The sequence below is a fragment of the Micropterus salmoides genome, unplaced genomic scaffold (assembly GCF_014851395.1).
Source record: "Micropterus salmoides isolate LMB-PRFRI ecotype aquatic unplaced genomic scaffold, ASM1485139v1 Ms_hic_scaffold_1, whole genome shotgun sequence".
NCBI classification, from domain to species: domain Eukaryota; kingdom Metazoa; phylum Chordata; class Actinopteri; order Centrarchiformes; family Centrarchidae; genus Micropterus; species Micropterus salmoides.
Genome location: NW_024040040.1, coordinates 52,232,423 through 52,249,692, shown reverse-complemented (window position 1 = coordinate 52,249,692; position 17,270 = coordinate 52,232,423). Strand labels below are relative to the sequence as shown.

The window sequence follows — 17,270 nt, the reverse complement described above, 5'->3', positions numbered from 1 at the left end:
GGAGGCTTCTCTGTGGCCAGTGAGGTCTGCTCTCCATATGTGACATGCATCTGTCACCACCGTGACAATGCAAAACAAACACACTAATATTCAGTTAGTGCACATTTTGTTAAATTTTATTATGTTCACCACCAGGTCACTACTATAACTGACAGAATAACATCACCCTGTAAGTGGGAACTGAGGAGACTGACTGTAATCTTCAAAGTGGGATGTTTTCATATTCTTGCTTGATGTAGGATTTCAGCTGCTCAACAGTTCAGGGTCTTTTTTGTTGTATATTATGTTTCATAATCCACCGTACATTTTCAGTGGGTATCAAGTCGGGACTGCAGGCGGGCCAGTTTAGCAACCGGACTCTTGTAGTCTTGCTGGAGCCGTGCTGCTGTAATAACTGTGGCATTGTTTTACTAAAATAAGCAAGACTGTACCTGAAAATGAAGTTGTCTACTTGGCATTACGTGTTTTTCCAAACCTGTATATATTGTTCAGCATCAATGGTGCCTTCACAAACAAGCAAGTTTCCCATACCATGTGCACAAATCCCCCATACTGTCACGGATGCTTTTGTGTGAGCTGATAAGAAGCCGGTTGTTCCTTCTCCTTTTAAGGCCAAAGGAAGCGTGGTGCATGATTTCAAAACAGAATTAAACATTTTGACTCATCACCACAGGACAGTTTTCAAACTTCGCCTCAGTCCATCTTTAATGAGCTTGGGCCCATAGACGGCGGTGGCGTTTCTGGATCTGGTTTATATTTTGTCTCCTCTTTACATTCAACCTGCATTTGTGGATGCAGGAATGACCTGTGTTCACAGATACTGGTTTTTGGAAGTGTTCCACAGCCCATGAAGTGATCTCCACTACAGAATACGGTCTCATTTTGATACCGGTCCAAAGGTCACGGCCAACTAATATTGGTTAACGCCTTGTCCTGTCCGTACAGAGTCTCTGAATCTTTTAAAGATATGATGAAGTGTAGACAATGAATTCCCTAGATTCTTGTAATTTTTCGTTGAGAAACTGTAATCTTAAATTGTTGCACTATTTGCCAGTGTAGAGTGGTGAACACCTCCCCATCTTTACTTTAGAAAGACTCAGCCTCTCTGAGATCATCTTTTTATATCCAGTCACTTTACTAACTTCTTGCCAGTTAACCTAATTAATTGTGACATGTTCAGGTTTTGTTGCTGGCATCAAATTCAAATGTCTCAGTTTCAACATTTGATAAGTTGTCCTTGGGCTATTTTCAGTTAAATACGGGTTTTCTATATTTTGCACATCATAACATTTACATTTTAGACTGCATGCCAACTTTTTGGGAAATGGAGTAATTTTATATATTTTCTCTCAGACAAACAACTGGATTTCCATGTTATGCTACTTTATACTTCTGGTCCACTATGTTGGTAGTGACTTTGTAGATTCAGATTATTAATCCGTCATATCAATCAATTTATAATTATTATATTATAAAGCGTCTACTGGTCCTGATGACCAGTCCCAGGACCAGTAGACGCTCTTTTTAATTGTTTCCTAAACATATAGTCATGGATGGCAGAACATTTTCTGCAGCTCAATCAGGACAAAACAGAAGTATTGGTCATTGCTTCTGAATCTCAGATGGCACTAAGTTCCTGTGATAAGGTGAAAAACCTGGGAGTTATCTTTGACTCAGATCTCAGTTTTGAGTCACATATTAGAAATATTTCTAAGACCGCTTTTTATCATCTCAAGAACTAGAGTACGACCCTTTCTCTCTCAAGCAAACACTGACACACTTATCCATGCTTTTATTACTTCCAGGATTGATTACTGTAATGCTCTGCTTTCTGGTCTTCCGAAAAACAAAATATCTAAACTGCAGCTGGTTCAAAACGCTGCTGCACGTCTTTTGACTAAGACCAGAAAGAGAACACACATTACCCCTATCCTAAAGTCTCTGCATTGGCTTCCAGTTAAGTTTAGAATTGATTTTAAAATCCTTTTACTACTTTTCAAGTCATTTAATGGTATTGGTCCAGAATACATAGCAGATTTGCTTTTACCTTATGAACCTACTAGAACCCTCAGGTCCTCTGATAGTGGCTTTCTGATTATTCCTAAAGCTTAAACTAAAACCTATGGTGAGGCATCCTTTTAGGGTTATGGCCCACGTTTGTGGAACTCCCTTCTTGTTGAGCTGAGAGCAGCAGGAAATCTGGACTTGTTTAAAGGCAAACTAAAGACATGTGTTGTGGTGGCAGCCCGGCTGACGGTGAGTGTCCTCATGATTGCCTGTATTTCAACCCCGGTTCTCCACACCATCCTCGCTTGATCGTCGTTGCTCCATACCTGGTGCCATCCCCACGTTCAGGCTTTCATGTTTCTTGTTTTTTCACATTTACCCTGTGCCTTGTCGCTGTCTAACCCTGTCTCTCTGTCTGTTTCACTCACCCTCGTCCTCTGTTCGGCTGGGCTCATCCACTGGCCCACTCCTCTTTGGGCTTCCCTCACGGCGTCCTCCCTGTTCCCCCGCCTCTCCTCGCTTCCTCAGCCCCTGTGTTCCCCGGCTCCCTGGCCCCCTGTCTCCTTGGTTCCCCGTGCCTGTGTTTCCCCGACGTCCTCCTCTCCCTCCACTCTAGTCCCTCTCACCCTTTTTCCCTCAATAAACCTCCTTTCCTCAGAGTGCTGCATTTGGGTCCTCTCTGTCTCCACACACCACGCAATCCCATAACAACATGACTATTTAACCAAGCTTTTAACTGAGCTGTATTTTGGGTGGGGCAGGGATTGTTGGGCTTGACCTGCTTTTTATTTCATTTTTTAGTATTTTAACTATTTTAAATGGTTCTATAGTGTGAAGCACTTTGTGTTACATGTATTTGTATGAAAGTGCTATATAAATAAAGATTGATTGATGAAATATGGCATCATTTTATAGATTAAGCTGCCAGCGGTTTTATGAAAGTAGTTCATTAGCATCTTTACCAGTTGTGTGATGCTTACACATTCATGCATCATTAATTATCATCCAATTGTATAAATTATGAAATGGGAATTCTGCAGAATGAGTACTTTTACGTTGTTACTATATTTAGGTATTTTGTGGTAAGTATAGTTTGAATGCAGAACTTTTACAAGTAAAGTATTATTTTCACAGTGTGGTATTGCTTTATATAACTCTAATTAAAGGTTTGCAACTGTCTTGCTTCTTGTAGTTCAATAGTAGCACAATATTTACTGCTGGTGATTTGTTCATGGAAGTCTGCATACAGGATGCAGTTCATTATTTGATGCAAGATTAAAAGCTACCAGAAACAATGTCCTTAAGGCAATCTAAAAAGAGATAAATTCTCTTTACATTGACACCTATGTACAGATTTAACGGCCATAACTAAATCTAAATGAACGTATCAAACTGGATTATTTAAATATTGTCTGTAACTTACATGCGGGCTGAGGTAAGCTAGTGTTTCCAACTGTCCAGCATCCAGTACAGACAGGAGTTTTTATTTATTTCATAATGATCATTATGTTAGAAAATCATTTCTGTTAATAATAATAAATATTCGTTTTCTTTTTTGTTATGATAAAAGTGCAAGAGAGACAGAGAAATCTCCACAGACTACCTGACATGACATTAACACCATGCTGCTCACCTTCTTTATGGGGAGACTGGGCTGTTGTTAGCGTCAGATGGCACCGGAGTTCTGCTGGACTACTACTTCAAATTTATGTAAAAACCGGACAAAGCTGGACATTACTTGGAAAAAAGAAAGCGAGGAAGTTGAACTAACTGGTGAGTTCAGAAAACGTGCTGTCATTGTACTTTACTGAACAGGTTAGCATAGCACAATCCTGATGGATCCGAACTCCATTCAGAAAACAAACATTTTAAAAGTTGACATCCTGCTGACAGACCTGACAAAGCATGAATTCACACGTTTAACAAAACAGCATCATATTGTAGTTATTTCGGCATCAGTTTGATCCGTTATTGCAATTAAATCACAGCAAAAGGTTCAGATAGAAGTAGTATCTGCGGACTGTCTTTACTTTTTTTCAGTCAGGGGCCCTTGGGGCCCTAACTTTCCCCCCCTGTACGCCGCCCACAGCATTTTCCAGTAAACTCTTCCTCTGTGGTGCTCAGGAGTCCTTCAGCCAGAGTGATTCAACTCTCTGCAGGTGGAGTTTAATGGGGAGATAAGTTAACTGAATTTCTTTTAGTTAACCCTTTACTTCACTACATTTATCTGACAGCTGCAGTTACTTTACAAATTTCAAAATTTTTAAATTAAGATTTTTACTAACAGAACATACGAAGAGTTTATAAAATATGATGTTTTGTTATAAACAGTTTATACAAGTGCAGCTGAAATGATGAGTCAATTAATCAGTTGGTGCACTGACAAAAAAAAGATTGTTCCCCATCTTTCCTTGACTGCCCCGCCCATCTTCACACCTGTTCATGTACTGGCCCTTTGTTTCCTTCACAGTTTCTGTGTTGTGTTTTGTTGATTGTGAGCCTGAACCTGCATGCCTGTTATGCTGTACCTATCTGCACGCTGTGAGTCATCCTCTTTAAGAGAAACTTCCCTCCTGATTATCACAATCAAAGCATTGGGGCATGTACTTACACTGCGGAGGGCACGTACTTAACCTGTTAAAAGTGACAGTTTGACGTGAGATAAAAGTAAAAATCTTTCAAATTGCTGTTAAACTTAAGAAAGCTGCAGAGATCTCTTGACTGATTCTAGATGGCGGCACAGAAACAGAACGCACACTTTTGAGGGATGTTTTTTAAGGATTGTACAAAGTTTTGGTGATTGATAAAACAGCAGAAACTGAAAAGATCATATAAAGCAAAACATTTTGTGGTATTTGTATCTTATAATAACAGCATCAAACTCATTTTGTTATGGTCCGCTGACTTGTAAAAGGGTGAATGGTTTGACGTGAGCTAATGCAGATATCATTAACAGGACATCTTTTCAGCTCTTGCCGAACTGGCCTTCTTTCGGTGCAGTTTTGTTGGCTAGCTAGCTACCAAAGCAAGTTTCAAGCAAGAGCAGAGCCGAAGAGGACATTGACGGAGAAAGCTAAGAAGTTGGAAGTCCAAGAATGTGTGCGACGTCGCAGAGATCTCCGAGTCAGGCTTCATTTAGTACTTTATTTACTGCTGTGTTTGCTTCCCTTTCATGAGCAGTGTAAATGCTCAAGCTAAGAATGATTGGGTGACTTTAATGCAACTAGGTGAACTGGGTCACCTGGGAAATGTGTGAGACTCCAGTGCCTGGTTAGCAGGCCATGCCTTCTGCCAATGTCAGTGCCAATAAGATAAACAACCTCCTCAGCCAGATGGCTAGTCAGGATTGTTGTGCTGTGTTTCTATGAAACGTGGCTCGCATAGAAGACCCCCCATGAAGCCATAACACTGGCAAGATACAGGGTTTTCAGAGGCGACCACGATGCTGTGGAATGGGGTGGTGATGGAACAGTGGATAAGACACATGCCTTTGGTGTGAGAGACCCAGGTGAGACACCAATGTGTCCCTGAGCGAGACACTTAACCCCTAGTTGCTCCAGAGGCGTGCGACCCCTGACATATATAGCAATTGTAAGGATAAAAGCATCAGCTAAATGAATAAAATGTAAAATGAATGCGGCAAAACCAGAGGGGGAGGAACAGCAACTTCATCAAAAAATCCTAGTATATCGACACTGAGGTAATATCTCACTCATGTTCTGGGGAAGTGGAATATATTTAAGGTGCGGACAGTTTTATTGTCTGTGGTGATGTCACAGTGGCTAAGACACATACATTTTGATGTGAGAGACTTGATTCCCACTGTGACACACCCACCAATGTGTCCCTGAGCAAGACACCTAGTTGCTTGCAGTGTGGTCAGGTAACACCACGCAAGCTGAGAGGGAATCTCTTCAATCAGAGAGGCTTATGGGCTCAAACCTCCCCTCTGTCGACAAACTCTGCAGGATAAGAAGCACAGAGCCTTCTCAGGGATCAACAGCACCCAGCTCACTATTTGTTCATGCGGAAGTACTCGAGACACCACAGGCCGGAGAGCAATCATCACTCATAAGACACGCTTCCGTAACAGTGTTATCCAACCACTTTAAGAATGCTTGCAAAAGATAAGAACATTGGAATGAAATACCACACGCCTCAACTTACCTCATCAAAAACTGACTCAGATGCCAGTAAAGATTTGTACCTGTGCAGCTGGAAAATAAATCTAATCAAATCTACAAAGATAAGTAGTGTGACCAAGCAAGAGGCCAGCGGATGTTTGTGAGAGCTGGTGAAATAAAAGTTTGCAGGACCAATAACAAGCTGGCGGTCTTTCTTTTGAACTAGAAAGTGATATTGCTATGTTTTGTCTTGTCCCACTTTTACTTTTTTTTTTTTTTACAGGAAAGTCCCATTGAGACTTGCATGCACGCAGATGTGATCTTGAGATGCCTTTACTTCTGCATTCTTGGGAATTTTATACAGTACTTAAGGAAATGAGGCATTAAAATACATTTTGAAAACTAGAAACACCTATCTATCCTCTTCTCCTGTAAGGTTATCACTTCAGCTGAGCCACTGGGTACAGCAAATATGATCAATCTCATCCCATGTCTCTGGCGCTTGAACCTGGGTCTGTGCTGGCTTTGACTCTGTTTTGCTTTTGACCTCTGCTGCTCATGTCAGCGCAGGCGGGCCTACTGTTGTGGGTAGAGAACTAAACATCTTTACTCAAGGAAAAGTAAAATTTCTTCCATATAAAAAAATAACTCAAAAGTATAAAAAAAAAAAAAAACATTTGACAAAGTAAGTATGAAAATTCTTGGTTAATAAATGAGCTGACTCAAAGTACAGGTTAAAATTTGTTTTAATAGTGTTTAGTGTGCGCAGGCCCTTTCTTTATGGAATACCACGTTCCATCTGCTGTGCATCAGTTCATAAATACCACAACAAAGCATTATTTCATGGAGTCTAAATATAAAACGGAATCTGTCAGTTTAGACTTTACAAAAGTGGGATAGTTAAAAAAAAAAGTTTTCATTATATATTATATTTATGTTGCATCAACACAGCAAAATTTTTTACACATTCAAAAGTCAAAAATCACAAAGTCTGAAGAAAACGTTTCATTTTTACATCCTCAAATATCTCAACAAAAACACAAGCTTACCTTTGAGGAATAATCAGCAGCTACACTCAGTGCCTGCTTTATTCAATACAGGCTGTTCAATCCATTGCAACCACATACTGCACTGAAGATGTCAACCCAATAAAACAGCTCTTACATGAAATTAACTTTTACTGAGCTTACACGTTTTGATTTTATATAAACAGCCACCTGGTCACAACCACTTAGCAAGATGTCCGTGAATGTTCTCAGTCATCCAGGTCATAGTTATCCAACGAAGGTTGAGTTCAAGGGCAACTGGACTTTGTAGAAGAAACTAGAAGAAGACGTTTGGTCCCTCATCCGAGAGACTTCTTCAGTTCTGACTGGCTGTAGGATCGTTAGCTAGGATTGTCGATACCGCTGGTTCGTTAGGGCTTCTGCTGTGGTAACGACAGTCGTTATGGCCGTTAGAGCCAATGAATGACCGTCATTGGCATTTTCACCTGAGGCCAAGAGGAAATGCTTGTTCAGTATCCTGGGAAGTGATGAAAGGACAGGAAGAAGACCAACATTACAGGGGACGAGGAGAGAGGGTCGAGAAGCCGTCACCGAACAGAGGAGGGGGTCTACGCCAACACTTATCCCCCAATTACAATGCGGTCCTTTCATCACTTCCTGGAAACTAAACAAGCCTTTCCTCTTGGCTTCAGGTGAAGATGCCAAAGATGGTCGTTCAGACTCGGCCACGGGTGGCTCTAACGACCATGACGACGGTCGTTGCCACAGCCAGGAGCACTAATGAACCAGTGGTATAGACGATCTTAGCTAACGATCCCACAGAGGTTAAATAGCCAGTCAGTCTGAACTGAAGAAGTCTCTTGGATGAGGGACGAAAAGTCTTCTTCTAGTTTCTTCAACCAAGTCCACTTGCCCTCAACCTCCGTTGGATAACCACTTAGCAATTGACAAAGACCTCTGATATCCCAGAACCACCTTCAGAGGTTCTAGTGACTTTTGTCTCATCTGAAAACACGATTTCTTTTTGATTTGCGTAGATTTCACTTCTTGTCCATCTCTCATTAATTTCTCAATGGAAGATTTGCTCACATGCAGTCATGCTTGTGATAGATTAGACTATATTGATCTTGCACCGGGTAGCTTAAATAAGAACATTAAATAAATACACACATAATACACATTAAATAAAAAAGAAAAATAGGAATAAATATAAAACCTTTTTAGCATGGTGTAGAAATACACCAATAATTGCACAGGACATAGTATACAGCAGAATAATTTATAGGCAGTAAAATAGGGCCACGGATGTGCTGTAGAGACGAGCAACAGCTCCCATCCTTCTGCACCATTTCCTTGATTTCACTGCAGCAGTTGGTTGGTGGATCTTGAAGTTACTCAGTTGTTCATTATCGAGTCAGACGTTTGCTTCTTCCATCATATTTCTACAAGTTGACTTTCTGCAAACAACTGAATGGAATTAAGTGGTCAAATACCTCAAAGTGAAATTCAAAAAATTAAGTAATGCAGCAAACACAAAGCCTTCATTTGATTTGGTTAGATTTTCTGTTTACCAGAATTGATCTATGTCTATTAGTTGTACATGATGTTACACTCTGCTATTGTCTTATTTAGGTCGACATTTTATTAGAGACAGCAGTTACTTTATAACTTAAAGGTTTATTTTAATAATTACTGATTAATTAGATAAATTACAGCTTGTCATGCAGTGCAAAATGATTTAAATGTCAACTTATTATGAAATTCAGGACAGATGATATACTTACTTCGATACGGTTCATACTACCCTGTCTGCCATTCTTCCTCTCTCTGTCCAACACACATCATCATCATCATCATCATCAGTACAAACAACATACACAAATAATTATCAAGTGAAGGCAGAATGTCTTTTCTTACCTTTTTACATTTGCAGTACAATAGGCCTACAACAAGGACTGCTGCTAGAACTACAAACAAAATGGCTCCAACCGCCACACCTACAATAACACGTGTGACACCGGTTTGACTCCCTGAAACAGAAAAAGATTCAGTTTATTGAAATTTCTACTAACCAAACTTCCACGAGTGGACTGACTGATAATTCCTGTAGCATCAACACGTGAGGTTGCAGTCTGTTAATAATGCTCAATAATGTTCATGTTGCCAGGTGGGAATCACACCTTCAGTGTTAGTTTGAAGAACTTTTAGAGCGTTATTAACTGTGTTCACTTTTCCATCTCACAGAGCAGATATGTTTTCTCTGCTTTAGATGATCATTCTGATGTTTGAAGCAGTTCCACTATTAAACAAGCAAGTTATCTTACCTTCCTCTATCCTCAGCAGGATGTGGGTTATGTTTGTCTCCTCGTCATCGCTGAGTTCACAGGTGTATATCCCCTCCTGTTTCAAAGACAAGTCTTGTAGTGTGAGGCTGCCTGACTCAGACACACCCTTCACCTGCTGCCTCCACTCCTCTGAGACTGTGTAAGGGACGCTGGTCCTGGTCCGGTTCAGGATGATCTGACTGTGGTTGAATCTCCAGACGAGGCTGAAGTTCAGAAGGGAAGTGTTTGAGGCAGAGCAGGGGATTGTTGTGTCAGAGCTGGAACCACCGAGAGAAGCTGAAAATATACAACACAAAACAAATCAAACACCTGTTAATCAAATGATGTAGAAACACAAACTGAGATACTGTCAGATAAGATGGGCAGTGGGGTATTTGTTTGCTAAATAACAGAATTAAGTTGGTCCTGTTTGCTTTCCGTTTGTAAGTTATATCTGAAAACATAACACATTTCAGTGTAGTGTTTGGAAAGTTACTTTGTGGAAAAGTGGCAAGTGATTTCTGGTGTTGTAAAACCAGACGTCCTTAAACCATCCATCCATCTTCATCGCGGGGGCAGCAGCTCCAGCAGGGGACCCCAAACTTCACTTTCCCGAGCCACATTAACCAGCTCTGACTGGGGGATCCCGAGGCGTTCCCAGGCCAGTGTGGAGATATAATCTCTCCACCTAGTCCTGGGTCTTCTTGGGTAGGTCTCTGTTCACTATTACAATCATTAAAAAGCAGAACAGTAGGGCTTTATAACGTTACATTCAGGAGGAAGTTAGCTTGCGTTAGCTAACTAACATCACATTAGGAACAATCCGCAGCCTCTCTGGGTAGTGATTTACAGCTTTTGACCATGAAAGTGTCAGACCTCTGTTAGAGCAAAACCTATCCTGTGCTGTGATTGGCCAGCTGCGTATTCGCGGCGTGGCTTAGCGAAGGGTCAATTAAGTGCTGATATCAACCAGGTATATTGATTTAGTTGATTAGACGTAATAACAATGTGCTGTTTTTTTTTATTTGACCTGCCAAGGGACTACAGAGGGGAATTAGCATAAAGGTTTAATCTGGTACGGTTCATCAAATAGTAATACTCACTCAGTTCCCTCAAAGTGACTCTCCTCCTGTTCCTGCGAGTGCTGACGGTGCAGCTGTAGACCAGATCAGTAACCCTGTCTGAAAGTATCAGAGAGCTGTTGATGTTGTAGAGCTGCTGTTCAGTCTGCTGGACTCTGGTTGTGTTCTTGAAGGTCACGTTGGACGGAGGTCTGGTGGACCAGGTGAGTTCAGGCTCAGGGTAGATCCCCTCTGAGCTGCAGGTGATCCTGTTTTCTTCCTGCTCCATGTCGACTTTATGGACCGGAGCTGCAAAAACAGAGATCTTGATGCTGTATGTACAAATGAATTCACTAATAGTTTTAGGAAAAAGATTTACTTTTAATTCACAAATTTGGCAGAACAAATGCTGAAATTAAATATTAACTGCACATGAAGAAAACACAAGTTGATGGTTTTGTGTATCTACTGTGTGTTTCTCGTACCGTCCACTTGTAGGTTGATAAATGACTCCTTGTTGCCTCTGATGATGCTGGTGAAGCACATGTATGTGCACTGGTCCTGAACCTGGACCCCAGTCAGCTGGAGCGAGGCGTTTCCTCCAGAGATCTGGTCCTTGAACAGTGATGTCCTGCCTCTGAAGTGCTGGTCCTGGTGTCCCAGCTGGTCTTGGTTGTGGTAGTAGGAGTGGACAGGAATGTCTCCAGCTGCTGTCACATGATACCAGTGGATGACTACATCAGTGCCGCCCTGGAAGCTGCACGGTAAGATGCAGCTCTCCATAAAAACACAGAACACCTCAGCATCTGCAACACATCAGGTACAGACAACATCTTTACTTCCAAGTTAGGAAACAATAAATTAAGGCTTTTTTCACTTACACGATGATACATAGGGTCAGTTGTTCACTGTTCGAACTCTCCTGTACCCCCCTTGGGGACTCCCCACCACTCCTTTAGAGCCGGAGAAGCCCCTTGGATAAGAGGCGAAACATCTTCAAGTATTTTCAACCAAGTCCAGCTACCCCAATCAAGTTAGTTACCCTTCTTGGGTAAGTAAAGTGTATTTTCATTTACACACAAGCCAAACAATGTTCAATAGATCATTTAACTGTAATGTTATTTACAACCACAGCATCATCTTTTATGCTAAAACCTCTCAAAATCCCTCTGACTCAATGAGTCTCCAAAATATTGTGATTAGTCATTTTCAGTTAAAGGTTTATGAATGTCCCATCATAACTCCATTACACTATAACAGACAGTATAACCAATATGATAAATGTTGTCAAACATGTTACTGAGGTGTCAGCCCTGTATAATATAATATTACTTGTATAATATTCAAATATAATTCTAAAAATAAAAATGTAAAATCAACTAATTTTATATACTAAGTAAAAGAAAATTGGGTTATTATGATTTTATTTGCATAACTTTTTCTTAAACAGAAGATTTTGCCAATTGAAGTGTAAATTTTAAATGAACATGTTCATCCATAGAAAAAAGTAAACTGGTCAAAATTCTTAGGGTAACAAAGGGGATGTTATCTTTCATAGTATATTAGCTTTGTTCTAAATTTAAAACCTTTTCAAACAGTAATTGATATGTCTGGAACAGGGCTGACGAAACATACATACATGCATGTTAAAAAAAAAAGATAGCCTAAGAGAGCATGGCTCATTTTTCTGAGAGATAAGACTTTACTTTATCCAAAAAGGGGCCCAAAGATTATTTTTCCTTTAATGAGTACATGCAGTAGTTTTGTTTTGCACGCCCCTCAGCTCCTCTTTCATGGCTTGTTCAGTATATTTATTTCTTCTCTAACGCGGTATTAAGGCTCCGGGTGCTCTTACCTCAGTCGCATGTCTGTATCTTTAAAACAAACACTTCACTCACCTTTTTCTGCAGAAGCTAACATCCAGAGAAAGTTCCAGACCACGAGACAGGCAGCACGGCCGACCACCTTCATCCTCTGAATTCATCTGTTCTGTTCTTCTTCACATTGAAACAGGAACTGGCCTGCTCTCTGTACCTGCCTGTACCTGCCTGTTACCTGTACCTGCCTGAACCCTCAACCTGTGCGTAAGCTCTTCTTAAAGTGTTTTACAAATAAAAGTACTATTATTATGCAACTCATCCTGCTGCTTCGTCTGCATTTAGTTAAACAATCACTTCATTTATGGAGAAAATAATCTGCAGATTGATCCAGAATGAAAATAATCAGTAGCTGCAGTAGCCTGGGTTTCAGTATTTCTTTATTAGCGTGACGTTGCTGCAACAGACCCTGTGAACTGTGAACTTGTGAAAGAAAAGGCAGAAAGACTGTCAGCAGCACTTTATTAAAAACACAAGGTTTCAGCCACAGCCCATCATCAGACATCAAATATAATGTGAAACAACAGATCTTTATACTAAAGACACAAACACCTGAGACAAAACCTAGATAAACTACTGATAGAAAAAAGAGATTTAATATAATCTTTTCTCTCTGTTGTGTCTCTGGTTGCGAAACATTGAGCTGTTTTGGCATTGTGAATGTGATGCCAGGTGAACAAGATAATGTTTTAAAAGAAAGTTAAACTGCACAATCTCTGTGTGTGATTCATTTGTCGGGGTTTGATTTCAAGGCAGTCTACAGTAGCCTATCATGCATCAGCACATTCTGTTTATCTGGGCTGTAGTCTGAGTTAACAGGCTGTGACATGTACAAATATTACCTGCAGTTTTTGTGTGGAAAGATTACTAAAATATCAAGCTATTTCCAAGACTTATTCTCACGACATGTGAGACCCCTGCTGTGTTTTATTTTTATACAATAACTCACTGACGTTGGCATAATTAATCAAGACAGTAACCAATCACATCCTTTGTATCAAATGAAGAGAACCACGTGACCGATGACTTAATAAAGCAGCTTCATTTACACATCCACAGTGCAGCACCGGGCCTCAACTACACCAAAAAAAGTACACTGATACTTCATATCAGAAAAATAATTCAGTATCTAAGCAAGGCAGCACATTTCAAACACAGAGGCAATTCAAAGTCTTTTAGATGAGGAGAGAAAAGCGTGACATTTAAAAACAATAAGCAATAAAAACTGAATTAAACCAACTGAGATACAATAAAATGAGATCAAATTAAACAAAATACAAATGGAACAGACCAGAATAGGGAGAACGGGGTGATCTGAGCCTGCGGGGAAGTTGAGCCACCCCTTGTTTCTCGGCAACCGTGGACAAAATTGGTCATGTGACCACACATTTTTGAAGAGTCATCCATTTTACTCTCCCTGTGACGGAGAGAGGTATATGGAATAAGTGATAAGCACATTTAAGATCAAAAAACAGTTGTTTTTTTTTATGATTAAGAAAATGTTACGCCTCTGTTAGAGCTTTAGGAAGTTACAATATGAGGCTATACTGTTACCCTTAAACTGCTGGATGACACAAGTTTGTTAAAATGGTCATTTGAGCCAAAAGGGGGGAAGTTGAGACGACTATATTACTGTAATTTTACATTGCATTCTTATGCATCAGCGAAATGATGTGACATTATGCATTTTAGACCAGAAACCACCAAGTCATGCTTCTGTAAATGGAAGACAGACAGGCTTCAACTCCTATTGTGGGTTTGGACAGAGCAGTGGGAGGGGTACGAAAATGCCATTGACTTATTCTCTCCCTTGGCTCAACTTACCCCTCATATGGGGCAAGTGTTTTTTCGGAAAGCCTAATGAAATGGAAACAGTTTATTTTAGATCCAAAGTGATTATTCTCAGGGATGCACCGCATTCTGTCATGTCCTCACTTTAAAGCCACATCAAGTAAAAACTGGCTCAACTCACCCCGCTCTCCCCTACAGTGCAGTTGTGAGTTACCCAAAATCAAAAAAGGAAATAAACGTGCTGTACAATAACAGATTATGTTACAGCAGAATAACATTTAATGCAGCTCTTCTGACCAGAAGTGTTACAAATCTAATAATAACTTTCAGGCTTCTTGGACTCTTTTTTTTGCTCATGTGAGACTAAAATGATTAAAATCAGAGGTGTGTTGGTGCTTCCGCTTCAGGCTGCAGTAAGTTTTACAAACCACCAGATGTCACCGTGCTGCTGGGTTTGAAGCAGGTTGCAATGTTTCTATTCTAAATGTCCTGGTGTAATATTATATGTCATTGGATGTAGTCCTGGCTGCTGCCTCCTTTCACGTCCAGTGGAGGAATGAAACTGAGCACATTTACTTAAGTACAATTTTGAGGTACTTTTGCTTTTTGAATGCTACTTTATACTTCACAGAGTGATTTTTACTCCACTATATTTATCAGACAGCCGGAATTATCATATATGATGCATCTGTTTCTTCTTATCCAGTAATTTTAGTCTAGAATTGAACAAATGTACTTAGTTACATTCCACCTCCTTAAGTTTTCTATCCAAATAACTTTCTGAAATCAAGCTTCCTTTTTCTTAATCCTAGAATCACAACACGCCTCATACTACTTGTATTAACAAACATTAGATAGTCGCTGATTGGCGCTGATTACCAGGTTTGATTAACACGATGGATGTGCAGTCAAGCACAATGAGACGCTAGAGTCCACTTTGATATGGTTTATTGCAGACAGACTGGTGGTAGGCGTCAATGCTGATTTATATATTTTCACTCAGACAACTGTGATGTGGGTATTGTTGGAGTAATGTTACCATTTTATGCTACATTATACTTTATACATTAGTTACTAGTGACTTTGTAAATTCAGGTTATTAATCCATAATAAAAATCAATTAATAAAATATGATAGATTTTAGAGATTCAGCTGCAGTATTATTAAAGTAGTTAATTAGCTCCACCTTTGCCAGCTACAACATTATTGATGCTTACACATTAATGCATCACTTATTATCATCTAATAATATAAATTCTGAAATGGGAATCCTGCACAATGAGTACTTTTACTTTTTTGTAATAATACGTATAGTTTCAATGCATTATTATATGTAACACAGTATTTTCGCACTGTGGTGTTGCACTGATTTATGACCTTCACAGGATTTTCCAGTAATTTCTTCCTCTGTGGTGCTCAGGAGTCCTCCAGCTTCATCTCTCTGCTGGTGGAGTTTAATTGGGAGATAAGTGAACTGAATATTGTGCACCTTCAGCTTCTCTGTGTCTCTCCACGTCTCTTTTTATTTCCCCGCCTGGACGTTTTGCTCATTATTCTCCTGCTCTCAAGTAACTATCATCACCTGTTCTGTTTACTGTCGTTTGATTTATTAGTTTTCTGCCATTATCCAGTGTTTTTATAATGTTGTTGCCTAAAAATAAAATCATTATTACCTTCATAATGTGAGCTGAAGATTGTTACTCTCTTCACTGATCTGCAGCAGGAGCATCCGTTCTGTGTTTAGCAGGAGCAAACCGCCGTCCAGGGAGCCGTTTCAGCTCATGAAGTCAGTCAGTGCAGCAGCACAACATCCTGCAGCTGTATTTATTGTTGACAGGTGATGAAACTTTTATGTTTGGAGTGGGCTAAAGCACCGAACCTCTCAGGATCTGATAAAAGCCTCTCTGTCCTGCACTGGGAAAAACTGATGTAATTTAAACCACTTGCACGTGACAAGCACTTTGGGATAAAATATTTCTACAGCTGGACGTCTGTGTGAAATAAAGTTTTAATAACAAGTGAGTGCACATGAAGATCCAGTCTGAAACACACATCCAAGGGATTTTTTTCAGTGTGTTAAAGGTTTATTTTGTCACATTATTCCAGTGACAAGTTCCCCTATTTAGCATTTAAAAGCACCATATAGGCCTAAACATTTAATAAATTGTTTATAACACACTATGATGAAGTTATAAGAAGATAAAACAACATTTAAGTGTCCAGCTGAGACATTTAAGATCAGTTTGTTCCTTTCATCTGCAGATCTCGAGAAGGTCATCAAAGATTTTGCAAAATACTTTCTTCTGGTATCAGCAGGCGAAACGTTGATGGTATTCTGCATTCTAGTGTACAGGATAGGCAAATATCAGCCTCGGGCTTCAGCCTATTCCTTTGTTTTTATGTTATTTTGTGTGAATGGATTGTTGTAAGCATGTATAAGATTTTTGTAAGTTGTATATTTACACAAAATTTCCTTTTTTTTTGTACATTACAATATAAACCGAAATAAAACATTAATTCATTGAAGCATTCAAAGACTGCAGCTGAGAAAACGCTGCTGCTGGGCTTGTAAATGTTCAAAGAAAAGAAAGCACATCAACCCAAATCTGCCCTTCACTGCTCACTTTTAGAGATTTGACGGCTGGTTTTGAAAGTCTCCTGTTTGTATCTGTGATCTGCTCCCTGTGAGCCTGATCCTGAGCTCCTCCAGCTAATGCTGGACTTATAGGCGACCTTTGCTTAACTGACAGTTTTATCTTGTTTTATATAATGTTTTGGATTTTATTCACTTTTATTTGTTTTTATCATATAGCACTTTGGTCAGTCTATTTCATGTCAGCTCTGAACACTGTACCCGCTGTTCAAGTCTTTCATTTCATCCTGGACTTTGTACGCTGCAGAAAAACCCTTGTGACACCTCAGGAAGAGAAAATGCTCTGAAGCTTTTTAGAGCTTTTTGTTCAGTGATCTGAAGCCATCGCTGATGGTCTTCATCACAGGCGCTTTTTGTTAACAAACAAAAACACTAAATGTGTGTTTTCTTTGTGCCAGAAATCAGCCCTGTCGAACACTCGACTAA

The 17,270-nt window shown here is 39.8% G+C and overlaps 1 long non-coding RNA gene and 1 pseudogene across 1 annotated transcript; one reads left to right on the top strand and one right to left on the bottom strand.

Annotated features, from left to right (window-relative positions):
* LOC119896614 overlaps positions 1-17,270 on the top strand; it is an 858,889-nt pseudogene that overhangs the window by 416,302 nt on the left and 425,317 nt on the right.
* Positions 6,860-8,967, bottom strand: LOC119897018. The gene is made up of 2 exons (XR_005443343.1): positions 8,923-8,967; positions 6,860-8,605 (listed from the first exon to the last, which is right to left on the bottom strand). It is a non-coding gene; the product is annotated as an uncharacterized LOC119897018 (long non-coding RNA).